General features: G+C 38.7%; 1 protein-coding gene across 23 annotated transcripts in view; it reads right to left on the bottom strand.

Annotated features, from left to right (window-relative positions):
• ARPP21 (cAMP regulated phosphoprotein 21) overlaps positions 1 to 18,861 on the bottom strand; it is a 198,265-nt gene that overhangs the window by 159,228 nt on the left and 20,176 nt on the right. The gene's annotated exons all lie outside the window — the stretch shown is intronic.

The following is an 18,861-nucleotide window of genomic DNA, read 5'->3' as shown; positions in this document are numbered from 1 at the left end:
AGGCTGCTGAGTTATTGAATTGTCAGTTAACTTCTATAACACATAACCTTAGAAAATAAATTGTATCTATATTTTGGGCTGCAGCAGTCACAATGTAAGGCTGAAAAGTGCATTCAGCACTATATCACAATGACTGATGATTTCTTTAACAACAAAACTGTAGACATCAATACATAGCTGGCCACAGAGATTCACAAAGAACAGCCTTCTACAAAAAACCTGCTGCTGTGTTCTTCCATTTCTGTTATTGTCTGGTTTCAATGTTATAGAAAATAGAGGCTTAGTTATAAACAGAATATATAACCAGATAGTTGTCTTCATCATCTTACAAATATCAACATGTGTAATTGCTGCTGATACCAGAATTTCTCTTCAGGCATTTTATTTGGTGTTTATTCTGTCCATTTAGTTTTCCATTTAGTTTTCATTATTTACCAAAGTCTCCTGGAAAGTTAACATTTTTCTTTTCCTTTTCCAGCAAGACAGATTTCCTTCCTGGTGTTTACAATCTACTGCTTTCAATTACTCATTGCTACTGATGTTTTCTTATTCACAGCTTTTTTTTTTTTTTTTTTTTTTTTTTTCAGTTCACACCGAATTCCTTTTATTTGCCAAAGTGGGATCATTACAATGGCCAGATGCTAAATTATCAACTCTCTCCATTAGGAACACCTGCAAAATTTTTTTGCTGTCGTAAATCACTCTCCTGTGAAGCACAAATATAGGGCTCAAAAGTACACACACACAAAGATGCATACAAACAAATGAGTCATGACTTCAACTGTACATTAAATGTTAATCAAATCTTTAAAGATTTTGTGGTACTTTTCCATCACAGATGTACTTCTTCATCTATCTGCCACCTTTCCAGAAAATAGATGTTACATCTAGAAGAGACCTATGAATCAAAACACTGGGAAGAGGAACAGAGAGGGGAACAGCTGTGTGAGCCCCTCTCTCACACAGGTGCCACACACAGGGGGAAGCACGGGAAAGAAGAATCTCAGGATGAAGGGGCAGAGGTTGGCATCCATGGCCAATGGATGGATGGTTGGAATGCAAGAGAGCAATACGTGCAAAACACCAGTAATGAACAGGTTGATAAAAGATCTGTGTGAGGAAGACTTCACTGAGCATCCCAAGCTCATTGTACCGAAAGAACAATCCCACCATGTGCTCCAGTGTTTGTATCTGGGGAGTGAGGAGGAAAGGGCCAGGAACCATTTCTTGGCATCTTTATTGCATATGAAATGGAGGAGGGACAGCTTGACTTGGAGACATGGAGAAGCAATTAGCAACAGAAGGAGAGAGCAACATAAAAAATACACTTTCTCTTTCATGACTGTTTCAGTGCTGAAATTTTCTAATGCCATTTGCCAAAATAGCCAAATTCTTCATTTGACAGTAAAAACATGATTTTCACCTTTTTATTGTACCACATAGGTAATACCTGATTTTTCAGAAAATGACCACTTTATTTCTTTTTATCTTCCTGTGGTGAATGACACCTCCCACACACATACACACACACAGAGTCTCCTGCTATTTAGATATAGCATGCCCTGAAATGTTAATTAATACTGGAAAACTAGTTCACCTCCCTGAGCAACTGAAAAGCATCTTAGGCAGTGATCCATTTTTTTCTTTCTTGTTTTTATTTTTAAGCATGTGTCTGTACATGTACTCTCTCAAGCTTGCAACACTATTACGTGATCCTTCCAGTTCTGATAAACTACTAATTGCTGGAGTTGGCCTTCAATGCATGACACAGGAAAAATTAGTAGAGAGAACATTAATGAATGGTAGTAGTAGCCTACCACTGTTGTGTTTCATTCCCAGTTTACCTATGAAGAATATCCACATTTTTTTACTTCCCACTATGGCATCTTCATTTCCAGTATGGTTTTGTTTGGTTTGGTTTTTAATTTATTGATTACTACTGCACCACATGTTGTAGCGCAGTAAGAAATTGCACCTGCTACATGAATTATTTATACTGTTTTTAAAACCTCTAAGAAAAAGACAGAAACACAAAACAATGTGCCTTGAATGGTGATCTGAAGGTTACTTGATGTAGCTCACCAGTCTTGCCAAGAAAAGTAAGCCCCAAGGGAAAGAAGGAATGATACCAGTTGACAGGAAGCCTCAGAGATGCTCTGGGACAGAACAGTCTCCCTGAATGCTGTTCCACCAGGAGAGGAGAAAAAAACTGGCTTTACATGAATTTCACTGCCAAGTATCTGAGGGTGTCCAAGAAAGTTACTGATTAGCTGAACTGTGACAAAATAAATGGTGAAATGAGGTTTAAAGTAAATTCTGGACCTAAATTGGCCCCATGCATTCCAGAACACCATTGACTGCCTAAATACAATCTGCAATTTCCAAGGAAGTCCTACAGAAGCTTAGTGATAGATTGTAATTGCTTGTTCTTTCTCAAACTACCAGGGAAGACAAATCTGTGTTGTATGTGAGCTAGACTTTTCAGTGGAGTTCCTAATTACTGCCCTACAGAAGTCTAAGCTGAGGTTGACTGAAAAGAGTTGGTGAAATCAAAAGGAGAGGGAATTAGTCAAATCTTGTGGCCTGCTGTTGATAGCAATCTCTAGAGCTATGAAGTCAGAGGAATGAGATACCTTAGAGTATCCTGAGGCTGTGGTACATACTCATTGCAAAAGGCCAGCTTTTGATCTTTAACTACTATTTCAGCCTTTGCATTACGTGAGTCTTGCTGTTAAATAGCACTCCTTCCATCACATGTGTCTCTCATAAAAGAAGTGGAGAATTGGATTTAAGCTGTACTTGCCTATGAAAATATGCAAGCTGCCGATGAGAAATGCTGGATGCTGTCAGGATATTGTACAATTCAGGTTAACTGAAACTAGGTCTTATTGTCTAAATTGTTCAGAGTTTTAACTATGACAGAAAAAGAACTATGGATTGGTTTGGGTTGTGGTTTTTTTGCTTTTTTTTCTCTAGAAAGAAATTAAGAAGGTTCAGTTTATCTTGTAGACTAGTAACTTCTACTGTTTTGTGTACATTCTTCCTTAGTCCCATGGAAAATGGGAAGCACAGAGCTCAAGAAACATCTGGACACAATATGGTTTAAGTTTCAGAGATCCTGCAAGGAGCAGGGAGTTGGATCCCATGATCCTTATGGATCCCTTCCAACTTGAGATACTCTGTGATTCTGTGATTACAGTGAACCCTTAAAACATAATGCAACCATATTAATGAACAATTGTACCATGGGCAATTCTAAACCATCAGAGAACACATCAGGTGCCTAAGCCTTCCACAATATCAGGTCTTTTGCAAAGAAATGGTTTCTCAGGAGAGGTGCTAACAGCACATTAAACGATGTAATTAAAAAAAATTAAAAAGTACTTTTTTTTTTAATATACTCCTTGTGAGCCTCTTTTTTCTCTTAAATGTTTTCAATTGTCAACAAATTTCATTATAAGACCCTGGTTCTCCTTTTCTTTTACTTAATTTCTCAAATATTATTTACGTGACCAGAGATGAGTTTCTTTATTATGAGAAAAGACAGTTATTGGGGGAAAAACAGACAGAGAAAGCAATGGCTTACTGATGACACCCATATAGTCCCTTCTGTTTCTTGTTTCCTTATTCACTTTTCCCTATTATCACTAGATGCAGTGGCAGAAAATACTGAGGTGATCCTAGCTAGGAATTAAAACAAACTTATATCTCTGACAATATTACTCAGGATTCTTTCATTGAAAGGGAGAGGAAATTATTATACATGGCATATCAAGCTCTGCTTTGCTTGTTTCCCTCCATCACAAACAAAATTGCAATGCTCCTAGTTTTCATTAAGTTCTGACACATTCCCACAGAAGAAATTTAAGCTGTGTAAAAGGAAGACTAGATGCGGAATAACTTTATTTGTTGCTTTGTATTGTATTTGGACTACCGTTTTCTTGAAAAAAAAAAAATCAGATTACTCAATCAATTGAGTAATCTTTAGATTATTCAATCAATTGAGTAATCTGAAGACATGTCCAGTTATAAGATCCCAACATTCTGAGTACTAATAAGCTTTCTGTTCCTTAATAAATGTAGAAGGCCCTTTCTAGTTCAAAGGAAGTTTAAGCACTTCATAAATTTATTAATTTTTTCTTCTGCACTCCAGCCAGTAGCAGACCCTTCAAGACAGTCTCCTTAGCTCTGATTTACACAGGAGATTAGGGAGAATATCCATTGTTGCACATCTGCTCCTTTTTATGCTTTATGGACTGTCAAGTTTTCTTTCTGCTCACGTTCCTCACGTTTCTTTGTGTAACCCCACAAACTGAACTGCAAAATCAAATGAACAAACACATTCACTGGACAAATTGCTTCACTATTTCTGATCATCAGCATCATGTTCAGCACATCAAAGCAACTAAGTGCAAGTACATGATGTTTTTGAAAGGTGAAGTTCAGAGAAGGAAAAAGTCAGGGAAAGAAAGAGACAGAGATACCAGCCACAGCATCATGTTAGCATTTTCTCATAGATATCAAGGCTACTGGTAATTAAAATAGTTAATTACAAAGCACTCTACAGCAGAGATAGAGCAGGGTGTAGTATACATACTTAGAATAAGTGGTGAATTTGGACCACTATTTTGTCCCAAATATAATAGAAAATTCAATTTAGAAAAACTATTTTGAATGATGCTGAGAGGAGGCATCTGTTAAAAACTGTCCTTGAAGAGTCACAATTAGCAAAAGCCAAGACAAATTGCAGTCATTCTTAGAAGGAAAGAAACATGATCTTATGCAAAATTTTTCTGCAGTTACAGGTAAGTCTTCATGTTCAGTAAGGACAGCCACGTGACAAACTGTAGAGAAGTATTATAAATACCATGATTACCTACATCTTATTTATTGCTTCAGTCTCAAGGCTACTCCTACCCTCCTACTTTTTTGGACAGCTTCAAATGGCCTGTGCACCTTCAGTTTACTCTCTTTATTAAAATCCATTAGCAAAGGTTTAATCACATGGTCACATGCTCCTGCTTTGCATATTCCTTGCAACATACAACATGCTGGATGGATGCTACTTCCTTTAGGAGATGTTAAGAATTTCATTTCTCATCAGTGTTAATGGTCCAGCTTTTGACTTTACCCCTGGCTCTGACTATAACAGTTTGCTTGCAGACTTTCCTTTGGCACATGCTACTACAGCATTCAAGCAGTTTTGGGAATACTATGTTTTTTTTTCAAAAGTCTGTGGGATTAAAAGGCGGTACTCACACTTTTTTTTAAATTACAGGCATTGAGCCTCTGATTTTTAAAAAGGAGGCTAAAGAGGCACTCACCTTGCTTAGAGAGCTTAAGTGTACTTAGCATTTAGTGACATCCTTTATGTTGAAAGCACACCTCCTACTGATTTCATTTGATTCTCCAAGTCCCCAAATGCTCACAGAGAGGAGCCCCTCCAGTTTCGTTTAAAATTAAGACCTTTCATTCCCAATTGAAGGACTGATTTCAGCAAGTTGCAGTTGCAGTTGAATTTGATTTTACTGCCTCTCAGCTTCCAGTTTCTGCAGCTTCTGTGGGAGTTACTAACTCTTAAGCTGAAAAAGAGTAGGTGACCACATGAGCACTATGGCTCCTATTCAGTGTAATGTAAAAAAGAAGCAATCAGTGAAAAGCACTGTAACTCTAACATGGTCAGTGACTGAATTTCAGTTAAGGGGACAACATTTTATTTTCTAAAGCAACAGTCTGTGGAACTATTAAAATGAGACTTGCAAAAGTTTCTCTGTCTTTCTCTTATTTTAATTAATATGCATCAGAACAACATAACAGAAGGAAAAAAAAAAAGCCTTTAGGAAAGCATTTCACTATGGTAATTTTCTTTCCTTTCTCCATTTTCATCTTCTCTATATAACCCCTGGTTTCAGCAACAAATGAGGCAGGAGTTGTAAATAAACAGCATCCTTTGCTGTAGAGTATGTATTTGTTGCTGTGCTAGATCTATACTTTGCAATGAAAGAAGCATGAATCCAGAGGGAAAAATCTGATCATGCAATTCAAGTCTATCTTGCAAAGAGTAAATTATTTATGTGCAGAGCAGGGAGGTGCTAATTAAAGTGACACAGGCAAAACTAATCCTGTCATTTCCCAGTCAAGATGTAGTATGCTCTGCTGGTGTGAAGAGAACTTTACAGAACTCTCTGAAAGCAAAGCTTGCATCCAAGGTCCCTGAAGAGCCACTTCAAGTACTGGAAACAGTGCACTTATATGGACTGAAGTGTGATGCTACATTGAAAACTCCTGACTGTGACCTTGATTTTCTTCTCATCCAACTGGACTCATCATCTTACGATCATTTTCCCTTCATAGCTAACCACGACCTCCAAAACTAAGACTTAATCACAGAGCCATTCCTCTTCTGTAGTATCCTCAGATTCAATAACTCCCAAGTGTGGTGAGCTTAGACAACACACCCCTTAGAGCACACACATCAGTGTCTTTTATATAGTTATTCCCAGTCTTTTCCCTTTCTCTCCAGATCTCTTTTTTTTAGCTTTTCCTGAAGCCTGATTTCTGGGCATCCAGACTGTGCCCCCACTGGTTCCTCTTCTGTCACTGCTAATAATCCAGAATGTCTCACTCAGCTCCTGTAACACCTTCATGAGTGGGATGGGGACTGAGATCCACCTTCCTCATAATTTGAAATATCCCTGAAGGACGGAGCTCTAGTTAGGATAGAGACCTGTATACACCAAACTCAAATTTTCTGAGCCAAAACTAGAATTAAAATGGCTTTTTCTTTGTTAGAGGGATCAAAGAAGATTGGTCCAAGTACCAACAGAAGTAAACACAGCTGTTTGGTTGTCCGTGACTTGACTGATCAGCCATTTCAAGTAACTGCAGACCAACTTAGTATGAGGGTAGATAATTAAACGTGTTACAGGGAGCAACACATGCTAAAGAGCTGATAAAACACACATATCATGTTCTTGAGGAAGCCATGACTTATAAAAGACTCTCAGGAGATATGTGGCATATATGATCACTGCATGTCCAATTGCTTCAGGACATGCAGTAACAGTGTTAGCCAAAACCTCTGTGCAATGTATTGTGACCCAAAGACTAAGAGGGGCAGAAAATCAACAGTCCAATGGTATTTCCTTGCAGATCTCCAGCAGTGCCAAGACTGGCTGCTTAAATTCACTGTATTGCTGCAGCCTCATACAGTTAAGTTATTTTGAGCACTTAGTTTACAATATCTTGTGAAAGCATGAGAAAAATTAGCTACTAAAACTGGAATAAATCTCTACGTGTCTGAGCGGTAGCTATAAAACTTGTAATTTCAGTGCATGCTCATGGGAAGAGCAAGGATGCACATCTCCAAAACAACTGCTATTTTCAAAGATCTGATTCAGGTCTTTGGGGACATGGGGCTTTTCAGGAATGTCTGTCAGAGTGGTTCTTCTGTTCGCTTGGTTTTAGTAAGGGAGAAGCAGCCAGTGTTTTTTGCCTAGCTTTGTTCTTAGAAACAGCTGGATGGCATTGGATGAAATGTCAATAAAATTTAGCCCAAAGCACACATTCTGGAAGACAGAGATTTGGGCAGATCCATTAATAACTGAAATAAGAGAGGGTTTTATTTAGATGGGTTTTTTTAAAGGTCTGTATCTAGCTGTGCTACCTGCTTCACCTGCAGCTGTATCTGAGTGGATAACAGTGGCCACGCATCAACCTTCAGGGCTGTCTTCTGCATGGTACAAGTTTCTAAGGAAGTGCTGTGAGAGTTTCAGGCTGGTGTTTTGAAGGTTGTACTAGAGAAGGTGTTGCAGATGTTAAAAAATTGATTTCTGCTTTCATTTTCTGTTAGCCATCATAGAATCATAGAATAGTTTGGATTGGAAGGGGCTTTTAAAAATCATTTAGTCCAACCTCCCTGCAGTGACCAGGGACATCTTCAACTAGACCTGTTGGCTTAGAGCCCCCATCCAATATGACTTTGAATGTTTCCAGGACTGAGGCATCTACTGCCTGCCTGGGCAGCCTGTTTGAGTGTTTCATCACCCTCATTGCAAAAAAATAGTTTCTTATACAAATTGTAAATCTACTCATTTTTTAGTTTGAAACTGTTATAACAACAGGTCCTGATAAAAAGTCTGTCCCCATTTTTCTTATAGGCCCTCTTTACATACTGAGAGCTTTCTCTTCTCCAGGCTGAATAACTCCAACTTTCCTAGCTTTTCTTTACAGGGTCCATCTCTCATTTTTTTTTGTGGCGCTCCTCTGGAGCCACTCCAACAGGTCCATGTTTCCTGGATGTAGTACACCAAGTAGGATCTCACCAGAGCAGACTAAAGGGTGCATGGGTTAAAGTTTTAGAAAACTATGGTGGAATATATCTTATCTCTTACACAGACAACACTGGAGATTTTTAAAAAACAGGTGCAACTTTTCACTTATTCAAGTCAGTGGGAACTTCAACCTGACTGCCATGATTTTTCAAATATCATTGAGAGTGCCTTGGCCACTACTTTGGCCACTTCCCTCAAAAATTTGTGATGCATCTCATCAGGTCCCATAGACTCATGCATGTTCATGTTTCTCATGTGGTCATGAACTTGATCATCTCTTACTGTGGAAGGGACTTGGCTTCCCCAGTCCCCATCCTGTGGTCTGTCCACTCCAGAGGTGTGGAAAGAGAGATTGCTAGTGAAGACTGAGGCAAAAATACTGTTGAGTACCTCAGACTTCTCTTTATCCATTGGTACCACTTTGCCAGTCTTGCTCCTCAAGGGAGGCATGCTTTCTTTGACCTTCCTTTTCTGACTGACATACCTGTAGAAGCCTTTCTTATTCACCTTTGTATCCCTTGCCATGTTCAGCTCCAGCTATACCTTGGCCTTCCTTATTCCAGCCCTAACACAACAGAACAGCATCCCTATACTCTTCCCAGGATGCATCAGATAAAGATGATGCAAATATAAGCATTTGCACCCTTTAAATTCCATGAATAGGGAATATAAAGGCATATATAGGAATATATAGGCAGCAATTTGGTGTAGGGATCTAGAGGTCTTTCCACAAGCCTTGCTTCTATGCTGCATGTTCATCATCTGTATCTACATACAGATCCATCTCAAGCACTGTCTAAAGATACAACTGTGAAAAAAAGCCAGTTAGGTCTAATGCCTCATATTTTTGCAAACTTGTGTAATTTGCTGAATCAGGAAGTAATTGCTCCTTAATACTATATTTAACACTTAATACTCCAGCCTTGAAGGTTGTAGGCAGGAGCTTCTAATTTTGGCAGAATGAAGAAACATCAGTAGCCTTTGTATTCCATGACTGCCTGTTCCTCCTTCTGCCCCAGGCTGGAAGGTGATGCTGCTGTCACTGCACAGGGGTGGCATGCTTGGTTTTCTCCCCAAAATAGTCACTGGAGCTAGATTTTCCCCCGCAGCTTTGCTCTCTGACTGAAGTGCCAAACTGGAATCTAGTTCATTTGAGAATCTAGCTAGAATGTCAAATATTTTTGAAAAATTGTCTCATGGTGTATTAACACTGTGATATGTCAGTGCTGGATATATATGGTGCTCTTAAATCCCTTATTTTTGTTCCTGTTTGAAGTACTGTTTGTAAAGCATACAAGATCTTACCATTATATATATATAATGAATAATGACTGTAAAATAACTGCAAATACCTATCAGGAACTCCATTTAGCTTCAGAAGGCATAACAATGCTGGATTAGCACTTTACCTTGAATGGTGCAGTGATAGCAGAAACCTTCCTAACCAGTTATTTAGGGTCAGCCTTAATGGTACCATAAAATTTCTTCACCATGAGGCAATTTTTTCTTCCTGACAGCTATGCAAGTTTGCTGTAAGTGCATTTATACATCTGTGTATCTAATGAAAATAAATTAGCAAGTAGTACATATTTGCCCAAATGCAATAGAAAGTCTTAAATTACTTACTATTTTGATAAAACCCTCTTATTTCAACCAAAGATTTTAGAATAAAGGAAAGAATACATATAAAGCACCAGAATATCCATTTGTATATAGCTTGAAAATATATATTTATGGGTGCAGATTATGTGTATGTTGCCTTAATAAGCTTAAACTGACTTTTACACTTCAAGCTGGATTTAACCTCATTGCTGTGTATGAAGAACACTGCTCAGGCTCTTAATATCGATGTACTTTTCTAGAACATTATCCATATTTCCATGTGTTTATGAGTAAATTGATTAATTAGTTTATATTAAAAAAATAATTTCAAATGGGTCCTTCAGCAACTTTAGCATCTCACAACTGCCTGTTGCATTGCACCAAGCAATTTTGGTAGAAATTTCATAGACTTTGTATATCCTATATAGTAAACACTCAGATACCTTCTGCTGTGTCTACCTGGCTAGAATGAAATGGTCATTTTCTTTCCATTACTCTCCATTTCTAAAGGTTTATTTCTCAATACAGGACTACTAAAATTCAGACTAACACTAACTTAAGTCTCTCTAGATTGACAGAGGAAGCAGCAGTAATTTTGCGGTGGGTATCTTGCATGTTAGCTAGGAGAGCCTGACTGAAAACAATGGCAGAAAGATGCTGCTATGAAAACTGAGGCTTCTCTTAAGCTTCCAGAGCAGGGGGGAAAAAGCTGCATCAACCTCTGCAGAGATACATGTCCAACTACATGTGAAAAGGATTACTGTATATTTTATTGTTAATTCTTAATCGTCATAAAAAACTACTGATGATGGGATTTAGTATAGAAATTAGGTACAAAGACACCATTACTCTAGAGTGCAGTCTAGTGCCCATGAATGCAGGAGTCATTAATTTCTTACCTATCTTCCTTTCAGCATATTCTTAAATGAACATGTCTTTTATCAAATGCACAGATGGTGCAATAAGATGGTGAACAGAGTCCTGCTATGACACAACTGCTGACAGTCACAATTGAAAAACTAACGAGTGCATCAAGTGATCCTAAAATCTGTAAAAACTCTCTCTAGAACAGTAGCCTTTGCTAGTTAGAAAGATCTCAGTAGGAAGAGTGGTAGGCTTTCACTTTTGAAAAAAACACACTGAAGTCCAGATTAAATGATCCCTGTTGTCTCCATAAACAAGAAGTTCATTACACCTTAATGGCTTAACATCAGAGAAAAGAGTGTCATATGCTGTAAAAAGGCAATGGGCACCTTCCCAACATCAGGTAGCTTTTAGTTCTGTCACCAAGACTGAGGTATTTCAGCCACTGTATTTCTTGCTGAAGATATTTTCTCACTTTAATTTCCATAGAGATGGGACACTGGAGTGCAGCAAAAGCAGGAATTAGCGTTATTATTTTTGAAAACTATGGTGGAATATATCTTTGTATTTTCATAGAGAGCACCGGAGATTATAACAATAATAATCTGGAGATTTTCCAGATGTTTGTCTAATAGCTCTCTTTCATTTAAAAAAAAAAAATAAGAGAAATCAAATGCTAAATTTCTCCTCCCTCCACTGAAAAAAAAATTAATAAATTAAATACACTAACTCTCATCACTCATAATTCAGAAAGGAATTAAGAGGAACAGAAATAGAGTTACAAGCTTACATGAGCAGTTAGGACTCAGTGGCTTTCCAGCTGACATATAATCCACCTAAATACCCCCAAATGCTAAATAGATTCATTCAGGCTTTGCAGAAGTCAGACTTGAGCTGAGTGCTCACAACATTTAAGCTACAGAGCCATCTCTGGGGCCACAGGTCCACTTGACTCTCTCCAGCACTCTGCAAATTCAGTAAAATGGAGTTTCCAACTAGAATTTTTGAGGGTGAATTCAAATGATTCAGAGGCCAAGTTCACCATTCTGTGGATGTTCTTTGTAACTCTAATCCCTCCAAACCAATCTGAGCTCATTTTCAATTTCACGGGTCCAATTGGCTCATGCAGCTGAGCTTTAGGAAAGTCTGTGAAGTTGAAAATTGCCATTCTGCTGAATGCTTGAAAGTATAATGATATATGTATATTTCTATCTTTCTGCAGAGAGATGTTACTCACACATATTCTTTGCATATCAGCCAACCTGTAAACCATAAACAATGAATTTTTGTGCCAATGAATTCATGCTACTGTTTTTTAAAAATATATATATTTTATATTTAGATATATCTCCAGAACTTATACTGCACAATAAATAGAATCCAGGATTCAGCAAGCATAAAGTAAAATATAAGGACGGAAAGAAAACAATACAATTAATTTTTTATTGCCTATTCCTACTCCTTTATCCCTCAGTTACTACATCGGTAGCCTTTCCCTATCAGCTGATAAGTCTCCAAAGTTGAACATTTTTTTATTCATAGAAAAGTCTACTGTCTATATATTCTGTTATATATATGACATTAACAAGTTTAAAACATTTTCTTTTAAAACTGAAGGCCAAATTGATCTTTCAGTGTACTTTTGAGACCAATTTGATCATGCAATTTTGTCGCTGTCACTCTGCCAAGTGTCATTCCCTTTCTTCCCTTGGCTACCCACAAAAATGACAAATTCTTCTCAGCCACTGGGACAAGAGCTCTCAAACCTTTAGGATCCCACAAGTTTCACAGATGAAGGGCAAGGAGGTAGAGCCTAAGCCACTGCTTGTATTGAGGAAAACACAGGTAAAAGTCATCTGTTTTCTGTTCTTTTGGGTAGGGGCCAAGCAGTACATGTGGTGCTCCCAGCTAGCCCCAAGCACATCTCCCTCACCTGCTGGGAGCACCCAAAAGGACAGAGAGGGAACTTGAGGGATGAGGTGAGCACACAGGAAAAAAAAAAAAGAAATCCAGAACAAAGCCATTCTCTTCTTAATGAATTTGCTGCAATATTGAACACTTCAGGCTCAAATCACTCTATTTCTGAGTTGGCACAGTGCTCTTGGAAAGTGTAGGGTAATTTAAATAAAAAGAAAATTAAACAAAAAAGAAAAGAAAAGAAATTAGGGAAGTGCTACAGTCTAACTTCAGCCTCTTCTTGCCTTTCTCCCATTCTCTTCCACCATCTCTCTGGTCACTGATCCTGGGCCCCAGTCCTGGGCCTAAACTTGTCAGACATCTGTCAAGCACAGCCCACACTTTTCATGTGCTCCCTCTGTGCCAATCCTGTAGGCTGCAGCAGACACATCCTAGACATTTTCTGCACCTGATCTTGTTCATATCCAGTGTCCAGAAAACACCAGGGTGCAGGACATAGGCTTCCTCAGGCTAATCTTCCTATGATTACATGTCAGGAAAGGATGGATCCCAGGCTTAACAGAGTCCTTCAGTCCCATTGCAATCTCAAAGCAGGCAGATAGTTACAGATTACTGGAAAACATGCAATGTCTTCAAGTGCACACTGATCTTGCATCAGTGCCTCCTCCTGACTTATGGCAAGCCCATACCAGTTGGATCCAGCAATCCCATTGTCAGCCTAACCTCCAAACTACCAGTTCTTGACACATCTCCTTCCACAACCTTGCTAGAATTGCTTTATTATTTCTGAATATGACATTCTTGTTAATAATTTTCAAATTAGCTTGCTGACAGGCAATAGACATTTGAGCACTAAGAATTTTGGTACTATCTACATGTTTACTGAGGAACAATTAAAAAAAATGTAGTCTGTCTCTATCCTGAGACAGTCCTCCTTACTTCGTGTCTTTCTTGACAGCTCCCAAATTAAGGGGATAATTAAATATTCAGGGAACAAGGTCAACATACAATTCATAAACTGGAATAGAACAATTCAAATTTGGTCAAAAAACAGGAGCTTGAAATTTAGTTGCATGTGAATATCTTTTAGAAAAGTATTGCTACAAGCAAGGCTAAAAGGGCATAATATTTAGAAAAGGAAATAAAAGCACAACTAATAAAGACAACACATTGAAGTAAATTAATTTTAATACTCTTGCATTTCAAAAAATTGAACAATTTCCCAATTAGGTCCGAACAGGAGAGGAGGCAACTCCTATTTAATTATATTTCTAATATTTTTAGTGGACGTTTATGACATAGACTATTATAACTGCTTTTGAAAAAGAACCTTTTCATCCTGACAGACAAGTTGTTGAAATGTGAAGGGAAGCCAGCAACTTTAACATCAGCTTCTTACCGTGGGGATATTTCTCGTATCACACTGTCAATATTCTTATTTTACACAAACTGTCACAGAAGTGGAAGGTGTTATGGAAGAAGAGTATGAGTTCACATATCAAAGAATAAATTCTAGTGTTTGTAAAAAGTTAGAATAAAGGAATGCTAAGGGAAATCTTCCATGTGCCAATAGGAAAATCAAACTTCCTAAGAGACAAGCACAGTTTCTTTACAGTCATTTTGTATAATGGTCCTATTCCCAATTCCAGTGGATCCCTGTGTTTTTCAAGCTTACACCCAGTTTTCAGAAAACCTGAGCAGACAAGTCATCAATGAGTCTCAGACTCATTGGTTTATAAGAAATTCTCAATATCTCTGTTTAGGTCTTCTTAAGAGAAAGAATCTTATCCTAAAGGATAATTCCACAGAATAGGAGCTTGAAATAATTTCACTTTTGAAATTCTAAATTTGCTGTAAGTTCCCATTACAGAACTTCCCATTTTCATTCAGAAGAGGAATCTAATTATTGCTGTGTTGTGATATTACATTGTGAGATAATAGCTGAATTTTCCCTACTCTTGTATCTTTAAAGCTAGCCACTTAGTACTAATTATAATAATTTATGGGGTTTTTTTTCTGTTTCAAAGTATTTTTTGTCTGTATAATAATGAAGCATATTACTATAAGACAGGACAATCAACCTGTTTGAAATAAGTGCCTGAAATCCTTAAAGAGGACTTAGCCATGCCATCAGGCTTGGCCATATCAATAATAAAAATATAATCACAATATAATGAAAATTAAAGATATTATCAAATAGTGTTTGAAACAGCAGCATTATTATATGTTAATAGCACAAAGATATGAAAATATCAACAACTGCTCATATTTTTTTAAGTGCTGCTACGTGTCTGGATGGATTGAGTTCACTAAAAAAGCCAAATAGTGTGGTGTTAGCCTACAAGTTGACATCGCAGCTGCTGTCCCCATATTTTAGAGAGATATCAGATGGTGATTCTTTTATCCAGGATACACCACTGTCTTGTGAAAGCCCCGAATTTGCTGCTTGTAAGGAGAGATATTAGGCAGAATGTGCTGTGATGGGCAAGGACTGCATCCTGTGGGATGCTGTGGCCAGGAGGGGAGCGAGCGCTCAGCTCCCTGCCATGGGCTCGTTTGTCCAGCCAGGCGACAGCCAAACACCTCAAATAGTGACAGTGCCACCAGAGCTTCCTGTATTTCCCTGGAGAGCTGTTTTCTGCTTCTTTTGGTGTGATTTGACAGGTAATCTCCTCCATGACAAACCTCTCGTGGCAATGTGGAGGCAGGGTGCTCCCTCCTAATTCACTGCTAGAGGTGGGATGCTGAGGTGCTGCCCTCATAAACCACCCAGCAATGGTAATTTGTTAGCAGTTGACCAGCTGTCCTCTTCCTCTGCTCCACCTCTAAAACACAAACTCTCTTGATGGATTTTACTACGTGCTGTAAACTTGCCCAATTTTCATTTTCCCCCTGTGTTCAGTGTTCTGCAGCATTTCACCTTTCCGGGGGAGGGGGGAGATGGAAGCACAGTATAATGTAGTTTGATTTAAATTATTACCCTGGTGCACAGTTTCTTCGAGATGTTATTTTCCCTGCCTGTTCCAACTGCTGAGCACAATCACTACAGCTCAATTATTAAAGAGATTCTAAAAATAGTGCCATGCAAAGCTGTCGACAAAGAAAAATCATTCAAACACAGCAAGAGACATAGCCTGGGCAGTGAGCTTTCAACATTATTAGCTTCTTAATTCTTTTTTTTTTCTTTTTTTTTTTCTCCTTCTATTTGTTGCTCTCTTTCCCATTCTTCCCTTCAGCAACAATAAGTGAGACTTTAAGTGAGACTATAAATGAGAATATCCTCCAGGATATTTTCTCTGCTACCCTAGAAATTTGCACACATTGATGCAATAAAATACTTCTTTTTTAGTAAAGTCCAACATTCACTAAGTCTTGTTTCTAGAGAATCACAAACCTGTGTGCACAGGAATATAGCCAAAATTTTAAAAAATAAATGCAAGTGCTAGTATTTCTAGCTGGAAGTCTTTTCATGCACTCTTCCATGAAGCTCAAAACAAGAGCATGTTTAACCATCTGGAAGCTTCATAACTAACATTTCCCTGCCAGGGATTTTTCACAAGGCTGTGATTACATTGATAATTCCTCTTTGGGAAGTATTTAAGGCTAAAGTTACATCTCTAATTAAGCTCAGCTAAGCACTCACCTCAAGGAAGGTCTCTAATTTTGAATCACTAGGTAGGAGGAGGAGGTAGGAGGAAAGGTGAGTAGGATATCTAAGTTCAGCTTCTAGGTGATGTGGGCATCCTATATCTTGGCAGCTCTTTCAAAAGGTATCTTTAAGGATAAACAAGGAAATTAAGGCCGACACAAAATAGTGCTATACTAGCCTCTATTGTTTTAAAAGTTTCCTAAATGATTTCAAAACAAACAATAGCAATAACATCCAGATGTAGAGTTGTCGGAGAGAGAAAAGGCAGAAGAGGAGGGAGAGACAGTAGAAAAAAGCTAAAGGCTTTTTGGCCCCCACAGTGAAGCCTGGATGGAGAGACAGTGCATGTATATGCACCTCTTGCTCTAAGGCAGAGGCCAAGTCACTTTCTGCCAGCCCCAGCAGGAGCTTTTTAAGCAGCAGACTGCTGGGATCACACCTTTTTCACCTGGCTAGAGGCATCTCTGGTTGGAAAGAAAATATCTTCCACCCCCTTCCCATCTGTATCAATTCCACAAGCCATTAACTTTCAGTCTAAATCTGCAGCTACAACCTCTCATCGGGCTACACTTGGCAGGAATTGCTCTACCACCAAAGCTGTGAGGACTTAAAAATTGTTGGGGAACTTAGTCTGAAAATTAAATCCGAGGGGCCATCAGCTTAGAGGCTGCATGGTGTGCGCAGGACACAAGAGCAAGGAACAAATAGAAATCTTGTAGTACTGACAGCATTGAACCATTTTAGTCTGCTTTTCACAGTGCACTTAGGTGGCCGTACACCCCTTTCACATTTCCTGTCATATACAAGAAGGGTGTTAACTGCTAATGCCAACAGTGTGAAGATGTTCAAGACTTTTTCTGCCAGCTTTTGCAGCAAAGCAACCTATTTAAAGAGCACAGGATCCTCAAGATTGTGTCTCTTGCTGCCTCTAAAGTACACAGAAATAGATGAATGGTCATACATACCCTGTAAGAAATTAATGGCCATGGTTGCTCTGAGCTAGACACTTGCAACTGAATACATCTCCAAAGAAGCACATGGAAAAAGACAGGCACTTGGGAAGCTGCTCAGGTGTAATCACTGGGTCCTTACCAGGTTTTAATACCAATTTCAGGTATCCACATTAAGATACAACCACATGAAAAGTAACCATGTACTAGAACACAATATATTTCACATTTAAACTCATCATTTGGGGTATACAGTTGCCACTGTGAAGACTAATGGAGTTCAGCACAAAACTAAATTTGGGGAGGTTTTTTTTAATCAGAAAAGGAATAAAAATACCAACTGAAAAATATTTTTTCTGCGGTCAATTACATATGAGGTATTTTGATCAAAGTAGTTATTGCACAATGGTGTCTAAACACTCAGTTAACAGAAATAGCCACTGGCATGAGAAGATATTGGGCAGTTAACCAAGTTTCTGAGTAGCTTATATGCTTTAAGGTCAGCAGGAGGCTTACACCATAGAAGCAGTAAAGCACTGGACCTTGAACAACAAGAACTGAAATCTACTTCAGCTCGAAAGCATCCAAAATAACTTGTACAACAATACCACAAGCACCAGTGTGACAGGAACAGCGGCTCCTCATCAGGCTGACTGTGTCTTAAAACATGATAAAAAGATTTTGACTAATTATTCCACCTTGAAGTGGAAAAAATATGCAAAAGAGCGTTACAAGTAACTGAAAATATAACATCTGTGAAGTACTGCTGATTAATAAAAATAATAAAAATTAGATAGAAAATACAGCATCCCTTTGTTAATTACAGATTGCTCTCTATAATTAAAACACTGTAACTAATTATTGGCACTTCCTTTAAAAGGCTGAGTTTGTGACTATAAATACTAATAATCCTCTTTACAAATACTAATAATTCCATTCTAATGAAGTTTTCACCCACCCGACCCACAGAGAAATGGAAACAAGCATTAGGAGCACCATTTGGTACGTGCTGCAAGCAGAGAGAGGGAACTGATTTGACCGAGGCTGCGAGGAAGAGCTCTTGGCAGAGCGGGGAGTGGGCAGAGGCAGGCAGCACAGGCAGGGATGGGTGGCTGCTGGTCACCTGCTAATGCAGAGAGTGAAGAGACATTGACACTGGTTGTCACACTGATGCAGGAAGAAAAAGAATTTTCAGCCTGAATGGCTTCGGTGCGATCAGGGAAAGAGAAAATGCTCAACGTGTCTCTGCAGAGATGGAGCGCAGCGAGCAGCACAATGTGTCCCAGCCACCCTGAGCCTGCTCCAGCACTTGCTGCCAACTTCCTTGGAGGCACGCCGGAGCTCCCTTACATTTCAAAGGTGGGGGGCAGGCAGGAGAATTGGGTTCATGGCATCTCCCCTGTATTTACACTGCTAATCCATTGCTGAATGCCACCAGCTTCTCTCCTTGCCTGCCATTCAAGACCGGCCATTAGGCACTGAATGAACTAAGAGCAGCTCATCTGCAATACATTTCACATGCTGTAATTTCGTATGATTTGTTGAA

Source organism: Heliangelus exortis, chromosome 2, assembly GCF_036169615.1.
Source record: "Heliangelus exortis chromosome 2, bHelExo1.hap1, whole genome shotgun sequence".
In the NCBI taxonomy this organism is placed as follows: Eukaryota; Metazoa; Chordata; class Aves; order Apodiformes; family Trochilidae; genus Heliangelus; species Heliangelus exortis.
Note: the sequence above shows the minus strand (reverse complement) of the source record. Positions and strands in the feature narration are given on the sequence as shown.